The sequence below is a fragment of the Nannobrachium achirus genome (genome assembly GCF_963921795.1).
Source record: "Nannobrachium achirus genome assembly, chromosome: 6".
Taxonomy (NCBI): domain Eukaryota; kingdom Metazoa; phylum Chordata; class Actinopteri; order Myctophiformes; family Myctophidae; genus Nannobrachium; species Nannobrachium achirus.
In genome coordinates, this window is record NC_137815.1 from 17,831,194 (window position 1) to 17,845,987 (window position 14,794).

Sequence of the window (14,794 nt, forward strand, 5' to 3'; positions counted from 1 at the left end):
ATTTCAACATCCTTTTTGAGGCCTCTGGTTTCAATGGGTTAAAGCTTTGTGTGATATTTTAATGGTCAAAATACTTATAAAACAATATTCTCAATATTCTCTAACAAGTGTTCAACTGCTGGCTCAACTCTATAAGTGTCCTTGTTGCTCACCCCTCCCATACCCTTGCTTCCCACTATGGTTGGTTATTCAGTTAATTGTGCTTTCAATCCAATTACAGTACAGGTTTTTGGCTTGGTGAGTGGTTGAGTCTTAAAACTTGTTAGAGTACTGACAAGTACAGACTATATATATATATATTAGGACTGGGATTTTAACGGATTAATTGCGATTCATTAATTACAGAAAATTAACGCAATTAAAACAAATAACACATTTTAATCGCACTTAGTTTTTGCACCACAGAACCTTCAGTTTCGGGCATACTGATCATAGTGATGCACCAACCAAGAAGAGACAACAAACACAAAGGGAGAAGTAGCCGATCAGAGCGCTTTTCTTGCGAAATTTAGATTTAACTCTTATTGTGCCGATCCCGAACAAGTTCGGCTTTATTTCAATCCAATACAATTTTTTTTTTATTATTTTACTTACCCTGAGCTGCTTGTAGAGCCGTGGGTGGTCCTGGCTCGTCCTACGCTTTCCAGCAAGCCATTTTACATGGTCCGACGATATATTCCATTAAAAATGGTTTAAAATACATTTTTGAGCCCCCCAATGTTCACCAAATGTTCGGCGCCGCCGGCGGCACGACGTCCAGTGTGCCGATCCCGAATTAATGCGGCTTTTTTAATGATCCGAGGCCTACTGAAGCCCCGGCCTAAATTTTCCATCCAGTGACCGAGTTCCGGCCGCCCGGAACGAGTAACGCCGCCGCGAATCGCCGCCGAATCCAATGCAAACCCACATCTTTGAAGGTCATTTTCTCTGGATTGTGTTCTTAGGGAGGCGGCGCAAGGTTTATTTACGGCGAAATCGCCGAAAAATGATCTTTTAAATGAGAAAAAGCTAATAGCTATTTTGTAGCCATTTTCATCCGGGACCTTTTCATGACGTGCACGAACGTGAGCACGCGCGTCACTGCACCGTGAGTCCCCGGATGCTAATACGCTCGCCTATGGGAGATACCCTGGCATTCTTTGGCGCCCTCTAGGGGCTGGCACTGGAAGGGTTAAAAAACTCACTTGTTGATTACCTCGTACAACAAAATGTGTTTTACTTGAAAAAAATGCTTCTCAGGTCAAATATCGATGTGCGATTAAAATGCGATTAATTGCGATTAATTAATCACAGAGCCTGTAATTAATTAGATTAAAAAAATATAATCGCATCCCAGCCCTAATATATATATATATATATATATATATATATATATATATATATATATATATATCCACAAGTTTCCCCGGGAGTTTACTGGAGACTATCAGGACCAAACTTCCGGGTTTAACAGCAGACATACAAGCTCACGTCGCGTCGCAGATGCAACCCGTTGTGAGCTTGTAAATCGGCGGCGGAAGCTCGGTGCAGACGTCTGTGCAATGCACTATGGGGCGTTGGAAACTCGTGGATATATATATATATATATATATATACACACACACAGAATTCTCAAGTGACCACTCAGGAGAGAAAACCAGAGTGAAGCCTAACACATCTTCTACTCACCAGTTGTGTCCCAAATGACTGTCCCTAAGCTGAGTGATGTCATCTGCCAGGCAGCTCCGCACACACGCACACATGCACATAAACAATGTTGTTATTTAACATCTACCCGCAGGCCTTAGAGGCCATTTAAGAACCACAAGGTTGAAACATACTGTATACGTACAATAACAGTGCAATAACACATGGGTCAATGCCTCGCTTGTATAAGCAGTTCTGCTCAGTGACGGCTCCAGAGAATTGTGACAGGGGGGACTTTTTTCGGGGGCTAATGAATTTTGACAACAAACAATAATGAATAATACTAATACGACAAAAGCGATTCTGTCGCTTAGGGTATTGATAACTGAACAGACCAGATCATTGGCAGATACCAGCTCCAAATCTGTGTACTGTAGGTGATCGGATACGGTTTTTGTGAGGCTGAAGACGCTTTCCAGCATAGTGACATGCAAACAAACTGTCCATATGGTCAGTCAGTTGTCTTTCACATAATTAATTTATTTATTCCAAAAAAATCACGATTGTCTTCATGGGGAGGGGGGCTTACGGGGCTTACGGGCTAGACGGCTAGTACTTCACCAGTGGGGCTAAAGCTGTCCCAGGGTCTCAGTAAATGGTCTCAGTGATATAGATTTTCAGGTGAATGGCATTTAATCACTTAAAGGCCATTCACCTGTAGTCGGAGGCCTTAAGGTTTTTTCGCGCTAATCAGTCTAAAAAATACTTTTTTTGGTATTTAAGTAGGATGTGAGGGGTCTAACTAGGGGTTTGTCATGATGCTGAATCCATTACGAGCAATTGTTTGGCAAAAAACAAAACAAAAAAAAACACCAACATGCCTGGCATGTTGGTGGTTTTTTCTTCTTTTTTTGTGCTTATAATGCATGACAAATATTTGCAACTTTTGGTCCATTCTATTCATGTTACTTTTTTTCCTATCACTTTTGTCAACTTTAAAAATGATGTGGAGAATATAAAAACATACACTTCTGGATGAAAACAGGGTTCCATGGTGTAACGGTTAGCACTCAGGACTCTGAATCCTGCGATCCGAGTTCAAATCTCGGTGGAACCTACGTTTGAATACTACCTAGAAGCTACTATTTCTCACATATATAGATAGTAGTTCAGTGAAGACTGCTGTAGATTAACAACATTGTAATAAGCGACATGCTTTCCCCTTCGAGTGTGATCACAGTTTATAACCTAAACTGACATACAATAGGTTTATTCATATTTATTGCTGATAATTAATGTTATTCTTCATGATTACATCACGTTTCTTCCAAAAATGGGAACACACCCATATTGTAATCAAAACGGGGCCCTGTGGTGCAATGGTGAGCACTTTGGACTTTGAATCCAGAGATCCGAGTTCAAGTCTCGGCAGGACCTTACATTGAGGAGCATATACCTTGTTAAGCTCGAAATATGTTGTCTGGCTTGACTTTGACACAATGCCGTAGTAGTCTAGTGGAATTTCTGAAAAATGTGATTGTTAGAGGCATTTTGGGGTAAAAGTTGGGAACCAGTCTATTTTACACAATTCAAGGGTGCTGAATCTGAAAAAAATGGTTCCCAAGCAAAATTCTTAGTTTTTGACCTTCTAATTTGCATAACAAAATAGCTGCCGAATTGTCAATTTTAAACTATTACTTCAAGGGATATTTCACTTTCAAAAAACCTTTAGTAATTTTATCGTCTAATCAAGCTTTTGGGAACACCCAGGACAGTTAACACATGCTTAATAAGGTCCTAATAAACAATGGCAATGTGTGTTATTAACACCAATAAAACCTTAATAAAGCATTTGTTAACACTTTAAAATAGGGAGTCGCAAATTGCATATTCTAAAGTGGGAACGTGTCGTATAAATGTTAATAAATGCTTAATAAAGTCTTTTAAACAATAGAGCTGTGTCTTATTAATATCAACAAACGTTTATTATGCATCCATCAACATGCATCCATATACGTTTTACAACTAGGTCTGTGTCTCTTAGGAGAGCTGCAGGCAGTTCAGAATCTCATCCACCAGTGACATAATCGTTAGGCAGATTATATTTGAAGTGATAGATGTGATTGATTGATTGATTGAAGAATTTATTAGAAGTTTGCAATAGAAAAAAGTACAGTTTCATGACAGTACAAATCACTGGTACAAGGTCAACTAAAAGGAGATCCTAGAAAGCCGAGGCTTATTTCCACAGGAACCACACTTTAAGTATCTCATATAACATTGAAAGACAGACGGATAGAACATAGTACTTTATCTAGGATAATATCAGTTTCAAAAGCATAACATCAAATACAAAAAGCAGAATACAAAGAAAAAGGGGGGGGGGGGAGCATGGGGGCTTAGTCTATTTACAAGTCACGGGTAGCTGCTGTCTGAAGGTGACTTTTTATACCAATTTTGAAGGAGGCTAGGGATTTGCTCTCCTTTAGGGCTTGTGGAAGGGCGTTCCACATGTTGATGGTATAGCAGGAGAACGAGTTAGCGCCTTGTTTAGTGTTAAATCTACGCTGATGATGATTAGTGGAGCTGCCTCTGGTGTTATGATCGTGAACATCCTTGACCTTTAAGAAGTAGTTTGTCAGGTACATGGGAATCTTGGAGGTGTAGTGTATCTTGTACACCAGGCCCATTGCAAGATGCTGTACTCTGTCAGCTACTTTGAGCCACCCCACGCTTTCGTGGTGATGCTCGGTAAGGTGGGTCAGAGGAGGGAGACCAAGCACAACCCTAATTAGTTTGTTTTGGGCTGTTTGGAGCTTTAGCTTTAAGGCAGCTGGGGCGTCGCGATACCAGACAAGGACTCCGTAATCAATGAGGGGCCCAATAAGAGCACCTCCTAGTGTCTTTCGGGATTTAATATTGATCAGTGGGGCAACTCTTTGCAAGAAGCGAATTCGTTGATTGACTTTATTGATTACCTTGGTGGTCATTTTTTCACTGGATAGGTTAGCCTCCAGGATGCAACCCAGGTAGCAGATGTGGTTTTTTCTTTCTATCACAGTGTCACCTACTTTAATTGTGAAGTTCTCAACTAGGCTAAGTTTCTGACTAGATCCAAAGAGGATACATTCAGTTTTGCCTAGGTGAATTGAGAGTCTGTTGTCATTGAGCCAGGTGCAGATCTTGTTAAGTTCACAGTTAAGGGCCTTTTCAACCTGCAAAATGTCTCTGCCTGAGACTAGGAGAGCCGAGTCATCCGCGAACAGAAACAGATTGCAGTCACAAGCAGATGACATGTCGTTTACGTATATTAAGAACAACAGTGGTCCTAGTATACTCCCTTGAGGTACTCCACAGTTTACTGGGAGGGGGGGGGACAGGGTTCCGTTGACTTCCACCATCTGTTCCCTCCCCACCAAGTAAGAGTGCATCCATCTCACTGCTGTGCTATCAAGACCAATAGCTTTGAGTTTTTCGATCAGAATAGAATGATCGACGGTGTCAAATGCCTTCTGGAGGTCCAGCATGACCATGCCACAATATTTGCCATCGTGAATTTCACGTTTGATGTAATCATTCAAATAGATGAGGCATGTATCTGTGGAATGGGACTCTCTGAAGCCAGACTGGAACTCGTAGATCAGTTTATTCTCTTCAAGATATTTAGCCACCTGTTCATAGACAATTTTTTCCATTACCTTAGAGATGGAACTAAGGATTGAGATTGGCCTGTAGTTGCCAGGGTCAAGTTTACTGCCTTTTTTGTGCAGGGGGGTTACCTTGGCTAATTTGAAGTCCTGGGGGACATAACCCTGCTTGATAGATAGATTAATAATATGGGTAATGATTGGGGCAATGGTGGCAGCTGAGTCTATGAGAAATTTGGGGGCAATTTTATCATGGCCAGCGGCCTTGAATTGAGGTAGGGTGCGCAGTTTTTTAAACACTTCATCAGTTGACACCGTGGCAAGTTTAAAGTTGTCTTTGCATACCCCAAGGTTCCTGTAGAATTTCAAGATGTGCCTAACACCAAACAGCCCAGATGGAGCGGGCAGTTTATTGACCAGATTTTTGGCCATGGAGGTGAAGTAGATGTTGAGATTTTTGGCTACATCAAGACTATCCGTGAGGAGGGTTATGGGAGTTTGGATGGATATGTTGCTGGCTATGGATCTGAGTTTAGCACCACAGCCTAGCTGGGTTTTAAATAGCTTCCATAGGTCTCGTGGTTTGTGGATGTTTTCCTCAACTTTCTCATCCAAGTAGTTTTTTTTGGCAGAAAGGATTAAGGAGGTTGTCCGATTTCTCAGTTTATTAGCCTCTAAACTGACTATTTCTAATTTGGCTTTAAGGTGTTTATTGGGGCCTTTTTTGAGTTTGTGATTATATTTGCGTTTCTCAGAGTATTTTTTGTCTCTGAGTTTCATTGATTCACAGATTTCCGAATTCCACCATGGCTGTGAGCGGGCTTTAACCCTGACCCTACGCAAAGGAGCCACTTCGTCTAGGGTAGTGTTGAAAATGGATTTAAAGCCTAGCCAGGCTTCATCGACCTGAGTGCTAGCTAGTACTGGGGACCAGTCCGATTTCTCCAGTTTGTGGTTAAAGGCTTCGCTAGAGTAGGTTTTGAGGTTTCTAGCTTCAACTGTTTTGTGGCCGTCAGCTTTGGACTTATGTATTTTGCGGGTGCAGTAAATGATATCATGGTCGCTTAGACCACCACATTCAATAGTCCCACTCGCGGAGACTTTAGATTTGTCTGTGGTTACAATGAGATCTATGGTGGTTTGAGAGTTATCTGTAACCCTAGTTGGCTTGGTGATGAGCTGAGTGAAACCCTGTTGATTACATAGCTTATTGAACTTTTTGAATAGAGGAGCTTCTTTACGAAGCATGTCTGTGTTCCAATCGCCAATAATGTATTTTTCAACATTGTCCACCGGTGCAAGGCTCTCCTCCAGTAACTCATAGAAATCATTTTGGTCGGGCGGTCTATAGATGGCACCGATTAGTATGTTTTTAGCTTTCTTAAGAATCACTTCCACCCATACAGTTTCTAAAGAGCTGTGTTGTAGGTCAGGGCGGGGGATATACTTAATACAGTTATGAACATACATGCATACACCACCACCAAATCTGTTTCTATCATTTCGGATGACCGAGTAGTTGTCAATTTCGATCTGAGAGTCAGTGATAGAGTCATCAAGTTTGGTCTCTGAGAAGGTTAGAAAATGGACCTTACCTTCGTGAACCATATGCTTGATTTGTTCAAATTTAGCAAACAAACTGTTAATGTGTTACCACTTTAGAATAGGTGGCTTTAAATTGCCCAATAAAGTGTTAATAAAGTCTTAATTAATGACTTGTTGTTGTTTATACTGTTATAATAAAGATTTTATTAAGGATTTGTTAGTGTTAATTGATCTCATAATAAGTGCATAGCAGCGGCAGCTCCTCAATAGGTGCGCTAGTGCGCCGCACCCCCTGGTGGCCAAAGCTGGAACTGCAGCTCTCCCCCAGCTATTCCGTGAATAAACATGTCCTTCTATGTATATTTAAAATGATCAAACCAACAAGGAAACTAATATATAGTGCATAACTAGTGATTGAAATGTATAGCTTCCATTAAGCTACAAAATGCATCACTAGCTACTAGTGATGCATTTTGCATCATCAGTGATGCGTTTTGCATCATATGATGCAAAATGCATCACTATACAAGCTGAAATACTAAAATATCTCAAAAAACAGATTGAACACAAAAAATAACTCAGGATTGTGTTGATCGTGTCCCAAACAACAATAAAATAAGATCGGGTTGTCCCAGAGGTGAAGTGGCCCTTTAAGTTTCCCCATAAGGGGACTAATAATTATTAATTAAGTCTTATTAACCATTTATGAATCTAAATAGTATTATAATAAATTTATAACTACTAATTAAGATAGAACAAGAAACTTTTAAGCACATAACGATTGTTAATTAAGTATCTCATAAATACACTACCCCCCTTATTATTGCTTTATTAAGATGTATAAGCACATATTAAGGTTAATAAGTATCTTATGAGTGTTTAATTAGTTGTTAATTCGTTATAATTAACTAGTTAACATTTGAATAAGAGTTAATTAATTGTTAATAAGTGCCTTATTAGCTTTTATTGAGGTACTTCATTATAAAGTGCTACCAGTATGGTATTTCTTATGTAGGCTCCTGGATTGATTGCCTTTTTAGCCATAGAATAGATGCCCGTATCTGAAGGAAAATGAGGGGGGAAAACCGATCTCGGCACGCAAAAAAAAGAAACGAAATCGGGCGCGCGCGCAGGTCCCCCCCCTATGATTTTCTTGATTCTGCGTGCCTGGTCATTTGTTCTTTGACCTAGTGGGAATGTGTGTGCAAAGTTTCACGGAAATAGCAAGCTGCGTTCATGATTTGAGGCATTTTGTTCAAAACTGACAAATCCTGCCAAATTTGAAAGCCAATGCTAGTTAGCCATTCAGGAAATGAAATATCGAACAGGTCCGTATTGGTCACATGACTATAGAGATAATGTGTACTGATTTGTGTGATTTTTGGATACAATCTGAAGGAGTAATATCCAAAAATGTGTTTTACATAATTCGGCCTCCTGATGGTGCTGTAAAATGCAGGGCAGATGTTTTTAATTGGCCTCTAGGGAGTGCGCATACAAAGTTTTACACTGATCAGTGGAGTTATACAGGAGGTAAAAACACAAATCAGCCTGTTATAGCGACACCATGAGGCTGATTTGTAAACTTTTAAGTGGAATTACTTCCTTGGCCTAGTGGGACTGTGGGTGCACAATGTCACCAAAATTGCTCATGATTTGAGGCATTTTGTTCAAAATGGACCAATCCTGCAAACTTTGGAAGCAATCTTGGCCAATCAGGATGGAATATGGTAAATCAGACAGATCCCTGTTGTGCACATGGCGACTGTAGAGATACTGTCTACCGAATTTGCGTGATTTTTGGACAAAATCTGTAGGAGTACTGTCAAAAAATAAGTTTAGCAAAAATCGGCCTCATGGTGGTGCTAGAACAGCCCCATGTGAAAACTGTGGGGCAGAGGTTCTGAAATGGCATCCAGGAAGTGTGTGTGCACAGTTTGGCCGCGACCGGGCCAACGGCGCCAGAGATTAGCTGGTAAGGGACGGACGGACAGACAGACAGACAGGGTGTAGAACATAAGCCGCTTTCCAATCCGAGGGATTCACACTTTAAAGTGCGCATTTCAAGGGCTATGACGTCACTGGGCCGCGCCAAATAGCGTATCTACAAGCTCACAATGCGTTGCGTTGCAACGCATTGTGAGCTTGTAGATCTGTGACCAGTGACGTCATAGCCCTTGAAATGCGCACTTCAAAGTGTGAATCCCTCGGATTGGAAAGCGGCTATTGTCTCCCCACGCCTTTGGCCTGGCAAAAAACGAAACAAAAAAACGAACAAAACTAAAGAAACATCAAATACAGTGCTGAATCAAGTTTTAAATAGATAAATACATAAAAACAAACATCACTCAGTTCCCAGCTGTATCACCAGGTGGGCAGGTTCTACATTGAATACAGGTTATTACACTCAGCCTGTTCTCCCGGCTGCTGCTTCATGAAGAATTCAGCCAGCATGGAGACGCCATCATCACTCTCAACACCCATGACAGAGTACCTCCAGCGTACTCTTTACCAGGTCTCTAAAACCTCCAGCACTCTTTTTGCAGAAACCTTACCGCCTCCTTCCTGCGTGCTTGCTGTCCTCCGCCTGGCTCTCGTTCCTTGCAAGAAGCTCCATCTCGACCAACGAGCCCCACCAACTGTATGTCCGGGCGGGGCCGGTGGTTGACCCGGGGCTGGGAATGGTTCACTCCCGGGAGGTCCCGGGAGGCCCCCATGCAAGGCTCTCTAGGATCTGCCGAGCCTGCCCTACGAGGCCCTCGCTCCACCTCGCCACCACCTCCTCTGCAGAAGAGTTCCTCTGGAACCGGTTCCATTTGCCTGTAAGGGCAGTGCTGGGACACCCCACGGGACACGCCCTGGGAGGCTGCTCCCAGGCCATGCCTGGGATTTGCTTGAGGAGGGGCCAGTTGATATCCAGAGCCTGCCCCACCATCTCCTCCACCTCTACTTGGCTCTTGCTCATCTCTACCACATCCTCCTCCGCTGAGGAGCTGCTCTGGAAGCGGTTCTATTTGAATGTCCTGGCTGGGCCAGGGTGCTCCACAGAGACCACACAGGCCCTGGCTGGCTGGGCCCGGGCCAAACCCAGGAACTGCATGTTGAGGGGCCGTTTGATCTCCAGGGTCTGCTCCACTGGTATCATCATTATCATCTTCAAGTCCACATGGCTCAGCACCACCACAAGTGGTGTGGTGAGCTCCTTCGAGCTGGGCCTGGACACTCCATGGAGGCTCCGTCATCTCTTCCACCTCCACGTGTCTCTTGCTCTTCTCTGCCACAAAAGCGGTGACCTCCTCTAGAATGGGTTCTATTTGCTTAACTGGGCTGGAACTGGTCACCTCACAAAGGCTCCAGGAGTCTGCATCCAAGCAAAGCCCAGAATCTGTTTGTGGAGGGGCCATTTGACCTCCATGTTCTGCTCCAGTATTGTCATATTCTTTCATTTCACTGATCTTCCTTGATAATATCTTCAAAGGTTGACTTTCACGATTATAAATATATGGAAAGAGTGCCTCAGTGAAAGTGTGAGAGAAGGTGTGTATGTGTGTGTCAGTATCAGGATCAGAGAAGGTCAGCTTCCCTCCGTTCCAGTCCAGTTCAACTCTGATCCTCCATGGATTGTGCGTCACTGATGGAAGATCAGTGTAGCCTCCTGTTTGGCAGCGTGCCATGTATCCACCATCAGCAAACATCACTCTCCAGAAATTACCCCCTCTTTCTCCCTTCCTCTGGAAAGACGCTTCTTTTACACCTATTGACCAGCGGGTATTTTGCCCAACCCCAACATCCCAGCTGTGAATTCCTGAGTTAAAGCCCTCAGAACCCAGGACATGGTACCAGTAGTCAAACCTCTCTGGGTTGTCAGGAAGCTGCTGTTCCCAATCTCCTCGTGTCACACTGGTCAGATCAGCAGACAGGATGCATATTGGATGGACAGTGTTGGGGTCCAGGATAACAGGAGTGTAGGGGACAAAGTCCTTCATCTTGTCCCACACTTTGAAAATCAGGTTGCCCCGGTGTTTGACCTCGTCTATCAGTCCTCCCGGGACCATCTGTGGGTCCTGCAGTGGAAGCAGGTCTCTTTCCACTTTGGCCTTGTGGTCCTGCACGACTGAGATGCGTTCAACTCTCAGCTTCTTTTCTGTCGCTTTAACTATTTTAGAAAGTGTTGATATATCTCTATTCAGACTCTTGATCTTCTCCTTCATAATGTGACTCTTCTGCTGCTCTTCCTCCCTCAGTGCAGTGATCCTAGCCTCCTCTTCCTCATAAAGATACTGATGAATCCTCTTAAACTGTTCCTTAATCTCTCTCTCTGTGTTCTGGGTCTGGACCTTAATGTGTTCTGCTGCTTGCTCGTAGTTTGATTTACTTTCACGAAATACATCTAGTTTCCTCTCTAAGCTTGTCAGTAATTCCTGGACTACCTCCTTGGGTTTGACTTTCTGATGTGTCTCTGGTGAGAAGGCCTCACACAGGTTCTTCAGAATCAGGTTACATGGTGGATCATCCATTGAAGACTTTTTCTTGCAAACTGGACAATCCTTCTTTCCCCTGCGTGTCCACCATTCCCGCAGACAGGCTTTACAGATGCTGTGGCTACATGACAGGAGAACAGGATTTGTGAATATATCCCGACACACGGGACAGGAAAAATCCTCTTCTGAAAAAGGCCGGGAAGCCATTGAGTCTGAGGGAAGCGCTCCCCGTCCGCTACAACGTTCCCTGGAGTTACTTTCAATTTAAACCCCCGATTCTCTAGAAATAGTTGGAGTGGACGATGACGTCACTGCAGTGTTGTCATGGTACAAGAGGTCAATCAAAAACGCTTTCATTTTTTACTTTAATTGGCACTTATATACAGGTAAGCAGCTAAGAACAACAATTGAGGCATTAAGAGGATTAAAACACACTTTTCATTGTCCATGAAACTCATTATTTATCTTCCTTTCCGATGAATGCAGTGCTAAATCAGTATTTCACCACAGAAAATTCTGTTTAGTTAGAAGATGATTTTCAACCTATCTTCATATGATTGGTCCACACTAGAGGTCTTCACGCGTTCAATTTGACCTCCTCGAACCCAAATGGACCCGCGAGATATGTACCCAGAACCGAATGGACCAGCCTATAATTCGAACGGACACGGCTCTTAATTAGAAATATAATATGAGTTCCGTCCCCGAGCAGCACGGAGCAACTCTGACCGTAGCCGTACGAAACCTGCAGCCCCGAAATGACCGAATTCCAATGTTATTATTAAGAGTTGTAGCTTCTAGATATGACTTCTTTCTTACATAAACGTCACCCTGGTTGTTGCTGCAGCTGCTGGTAGCAGCGCAGCTCCCCTGGTCATAACATGATGTATTCCCAGATCAGTCAATCAATGCAGACAGTTTGTAACTAAAAATAAGTAATTGTTTTCTTTAATCCTTCTTATGGGGTGCATCTCTCCATTCCGACATGTCTCCTTTTCGACAGATACTAACCCTATATCTCTTACCCTAACCTTAACCTCTATGGACGTGTTGCCACTCCGACAATAAGAAGTCACTGTCGGAGTGGCGACATGTCAGAAAGGAGAGAGCCCCCCCTTCTTATGCTAGCTGTTGCTAATGCTAATCATACGTTTTTTTTGTCGCATGTGGTGTTTCTTGTTTATCATCTGCTTTGCATAGCATATACCGGTGACAACACGCTATGACAACTCGATGGTTTTACAATTGTGAATCATTAATCAAGATGTCAGCTACGTTATGTTAATATCAACAATCTTTGATAACTGCCCAAGTGCCCTGACTAACTTTATTTCACCGTCAAGGCATCCGTTGACAAGTGCTCGGTACAGGGTCGGGCCTATTCCCGAAGACCTCTAGTCCACACTGATGCTCATCATAATGTTGTAAACTTATCGTCTTCCCGGTTTGTGTCTCATTCCGGTGAGTCTGTGGATCGTTCAGAAACCCTCCTACCAGTGACATCATCAATGGGGAATCCAAGCTAATATAAATGGCAGATTTTTGAGCGGTGGTAAACCGCTCCATAGAGTGGCTGTGCGTGTGTCTGTAGCAACTCTTCCTCAGCGTTTTGCCATAGCAATGTGTTTTCCTCAGTGTTTTACCATAGCAATGTGTGTTTGTGTAGCCTGTATTACATCACCAATTACATCCTAGACCTATCTGTAGCCACTTTTTCCTCAGCGTTTTGCCATAGCAATGTGTGTGTGTGTGTGTGTGTGTGTGTGTGTGTGTGTGTGTGTGTGTGTGTGTGTGTGTGTGTGTGTAGCCTGTATTACATCACCAATTACATCCTAGACCTAAATCCTAGTCTGCTGACGTTATGCAAGCACGACCACCTTCACATTGGGTGTGATTTTTCTATTCCTGGTAAGTTAGCATGCTATAATCATTATAGTATAATAATGGAAGCCATTGTTCTCACATTAATGAAAGCTAAATCCTCACCCATCCTAAGGGATCCTTACTCGTCTTTACCTGTCCGATATCGGGCCGCTCACATCTCTCAGATAAACAGAATACATTCCTGTATGCCTTGATATTATGATGCCACCCTTTGCCCCTCTCTGATTGGCTACAGACATACACGGCCCATGGCCCATGATTGGCTACGGGCGTAAACACAGACAGACAGACAGACAGACAGACAGACAGACAGACAGACAGACAGACAGACAGACATAAGTTCTGGACTTTATAGATAGATAGATAGATAGATAGATAGACAATAAGAAAGAATTTGATCTTATAAAAAAAGTTTAAAAAACAACAGCAACAACTGCTTAACAATGATGGGTGGGTTTCTGAAGTGCCTACAGCTAGGCTATCCTATGACACACAGAGTAGATTTTCTTTATTAATATTTTTACCATTTTATCATGACCATTAGTGAGGATCAATTATATGATCATCCTGTAACTGAAATAAAAAATCTAAAATAGTCTTTACAAAATTTGAACTAACTGAAACTGTATTGTGTGTGTATTAACTAAGCTGAATTAAAAAAAGAAGAAAATGTTCTTAGTCTGTAGCCCAAATAGCAGATCTACAAGCATGCATTTCTGTTAATAACAAAAAGTAAATGGGCACATTCAAGGACAAGCTGGTAAAACATGTATTACGGATTCATTGTTATATATATATTTGCATCCTACAGTGTAACAGTGTTAATTATAAACATTATACTAGAAATACTGTTCCTACGAAACAGTGTGGGCTCGCTCGTGACTATATTCTGCAGCGTGCTAACTGTGCTAAGCTCAACCAATACTCCAGCTAACACCACTCCCAGATTTTCCACACCTCAATTGCACCTCAATGGCTAAGGGCCCTGCCTTTGTACTGTCTGCGACGGAACTCACTATATAAATAACTGCCTTTATACTGTCTGTGACGGAACTCACTACATTATATAAATAATGAAGATAACATAGTGTTCTCGCCTTTCAGGCGATCCCACAATAATGAGGATAACATTGTGTTCTCGCCTTTCAGGCGAGCCCACAACAATAACTAAAATAAAAACTGTTAATCAAATTGTTCTTCATTTATTATGTTTGCCAACGCGACTATATTCTCCAGCGTGCTAACTGTCATGTGAAGCTCAACCAATACTCCAGCTAACACCACTCCCAGATTTGTTTCCGCCAATTGCGCCTCATTGGCTAAGGGCCCTGCCTTTGTACTATCTGCGGCACAAATATGTGGCAGAACTCACTTTATATATAAATAATGAGGAAACATAGTGTTCTCGCCTTTCAGGCGAGCCCACAATAATTACACAAAATGTCATACAAATAAGTGCTTCTACCTGACTCCTTTCTCCATAGTACATAGTACAGTACATTAGTGGTCTCCTCCTTCTGTCCTCTGTGTCCTGCACCTCCCCTTCCTTCTGTGTTTCCGTATTGAACGAGAAAAAGGAGTTCCTGCTGCGCTAAAACCACTGACTTGGAG